Source organism: Berghia stephanieae, chromosome 14 (genome assembly GCF_034508935.2).
Source record: "Berghia stephanieae isolate SIO BIC M18660-M18661 chromosome 14, UCSD_Bste_1.3, whole genome shotgun sequence".
Taxonomy (NCBI): Eukaryota; Metazoa; Mollusca; class Gastropoda; order Nudibranchia; family Aeolidiidae; genus Berghia; species Berghia stephanieae.
In genome coordinates this window covers 3,745,307-3,748,694 of record NC_088373.1, presented here as the reverse complement: position 1 = coordinate 3,748,694, position 3,388 = coordinate 3,745,307, and positions in this window count along the sequence as shown.

Sequence of the window (3,388 nt, the reverse complement as noted above, 5' to 3'; positions counted from 1 at the left end):
ATTTTACTACTAATACTCACTACTACTACTACTACATTTCACTACTAAAGGCGCCTTGGAACCGGCATGCACCAGGCGGAGCATAGTTGAGTCCTTAGAAAGGATCTTTTCACAACTCTCTCAAACGTATTCAGGTTAAATGAGTACCTGACCGTTTAACATCTTTACTCCGTCTAAATGAAGTTTAGCATTCCCAAGAGTTATTTCTTTTTCTACATGTTAAGTGTTTTTTGGCTGGCTCGTTGCACCTTGTAAAGCGCTTTGGAGCAATTTAGTAACTTTTGACTATATGAAAGGGGTATATATATTTTTTTAATATTTGGAAAATCTTACTTTCTTGCCAGTCTGGTGTAGTTTTTGTCGCCGATCTTTCTCAATGAGGTCATGAATAAATTAAGTCAATACAGCATCGCCGTATAAACACGCATGTGGATAAATCACGGGCTACACGATTCCAGTTATTTAAAAACCCTGTTCCCTCACCTCGGTGTCTGTGTCTGTCGTGTTACACACGTGTGGTCCTTTCCACACAACTTCCTTGATCGCGTACAACGTTTCTTTTCTGTAGTGTTCATGACTTAACGAGACGTCATTAGAAGGTCCTATTGTTGTCGATGACGTCATTGTTTTGTGGGCAACGTCGCTAATAGTAGTGTTGTTAGCATTTTGGGAAGATTTGTTTTTGCTGGAGGTGGTTTTGATCTTGTTGTAGTCATTACTACTCGTGATGTAGTTGTTAGTTGTGTAGTCATTACTACTCATGTTGTAGTTGTTAGTTGTGTGGTTATTACTACTAGTCGTGTATTTGTTGTTGTGTATAATTAACGAATCGTGTTGTAGTTGTTAGTGTGTAGCCCATTACTACTCGTCTTGTAGTTTGTTAGTTGTGTAGTCCGTACTATTTCGTCTTGTAGTTGTTAGTTGTTTAGTCAGTACTACTCATGTATTTTTAGTTGGTAGTCTAAATGGTGTTTTAGTTTGCAGTATGTCTTTTCGGGATTCCACATGTAAAGGAAATTGCCAGTTATTTATCGTTGGGACACATAGCCATATTAATAGGACGATAGTCCGTAATTTCTTGGAACTCAACTTGGTTGAGAGAAATGTTGTGGCCATTTTTGCTGTCGCATGACTTATCTGTTGGTTTTATTATAATTTTTTCTTCTGTTGATATTAGTATAGAATTTACGTCACCGCTTCTTTTTTTATTGTTTTTTGACTGCCAGTCGGGTTATACATAGTCAGAGCTGCCAACATGAAATGTGACCATTCGCCTCAAAACGGTATTAAGTCGGGATGGTTAAGATGTGAAAATTGAATTTAAACAGAAAATCAGACTTGTGTTAGTTTTTTGTTTTATTGATGAGAATGATACCATATTTTAGGGGGCTAATGCTAACGATTTTATTTGACCTGTTTAAAAATTTGGTTAGTTCCGACATAATACCGTTTTTAGACGATGGGTCACAAATGGGCAAAAACTCGTAGTTTCCAAGAGAAAAAAAAAAGAAAATAGAAAAAAGGCCGCTTAAATAGATTTAGAAAAAAATAATTTGTCCTTAGCACGATCCAAAAATGCTCCAAAGTCTTTTAATAGGGTTCTAACTTTTTCCCCTTCAACAAGACGTTCTTTTCAATGACATTTATTTAAATTTAGTCCAAAAAGCGAATGGAGTTTCTGTACTGGGGGCCAAAAAATTCGGATTTCTACGAATTATTTGTGGTACTTGACAGGTCTGTAGATGTTTTGTGAGTTGGTAAGATTTATCTGGGATCAGAACAGGCAGGTGAGTATTTTAACTAAAAACCTTAGAATCGATAGTGTTTCACGACTCTTTCATATTCAACAGCACGTCACCTTAGTTTTATTTTTACCACATAGTGTTCGAAGTTAATGCAATAAATAACAATGTGAAATTGAATGTTCTATGCTTCAATTTAAAATTACAAAATAGATAAAAATGGACTTTTGGGAAATTCCACTTATCAAAAAAAACAGAATGAATGAAACACTACAATGTTTTTGTTTATTCATTTTAACAACGCCATTACCAAAATTATCTCATTCGTCTGTAGTTTTTTAATTCATCCTGTTTTGTAGAGTCGCTACAAACGCAAAAAGGGGACTGGTTTCACACTTCCAAGAAGATTGGAACCCACTATTTTGACGTCACCCCGTCTCCCGATTAAAGGACAGGCCCCTGGAATAAATTAATAATCTGAATAAAAGTGAAAACATAAAATCTTTAACGCTTTTCAGATCTTTCCCCTTTTAAAAAGGAGAACAGATTTTAAAAATCAAGAAAATTAATAATATTTAAATTTCTTTTTTTCGGGTTTAAATTTTTTTTTTCGATATTGCCCTGTGATTAGTGAAAATTCGCTCTGTAATTTTTACACCTCATCACGGAAAAGGACTTTTAAATTTGCTCTAGCTGCATCAGAAATGCACAGTTCAAATTTATATTTAATCTCACCTCTTTCTACTCAACAATTCGAATCGCTCTCTCCGCTCTTCACTCCCGTTCTTGAACCCTTTGATCCCTAAGTCTTTTACACTTTCAATGAGAATGGAAACCCAGTTTTTTTTAATCCCACTTTTCTTCCCTATTAACGTCAAATGAAAACACGTAAGTTTTTGTTGATTTACGATTAATCTGGCAGGCAAAATTTAAATGAATATCACTTTTTACCAAACACATAGCATGTCTACGGGCGAGGATAATAACAGAAAAATCACGTGTAAGTTACAAGGTTCTTCTGTCAAGAAACGGATCGCAATCCACTTATATCCTCTTCTTACATCAAGGAAAGACCAAGTAAGATTAAATGTGTCTATCGTATCAAAAACAGATTTTTTGGGATGAAATCAAACCCACACCGAGAAATGAAAATAAATTTTAGAATATTATAGGAAATTACAAACTTTGACCTTTTTTAGTGAAAACTATTTGGCTAAATAGTGGTTTGACACTCGCCTTGGGATGGGAAAGGGCCCTGAGTTCGAGTCCCTTGCGGCGCATAGTTGAGTGTTTGTGTAAAGGCTCTTTACTCACATTTCTCACCGTATTTAGGTGAAAAATTTAGTTTCTGGTCGTTAACACGGTAACTTGTAATATCGCCTAAAAGGCGTCATGTCCGTTTTACATGTGAAGTGTTGCTGCTGAATGGACCAAGGGCCCGTTGAAAGTGTTTTGAACACGTTTAGTGGAAATTGCTCTATATAAAAGCTCAAGTTTAAAATTTTAAAAATTAATATAAGAAATTGTATAAATTATCTATCCTCATGATTAGAAATTTCACCGCAAGTTTCATGAAATGGTCAACATTCCCCACTCAAAACCCGAAAAATTACAATTGGAGCAAAAAAACCCCAGTGGTACGAACG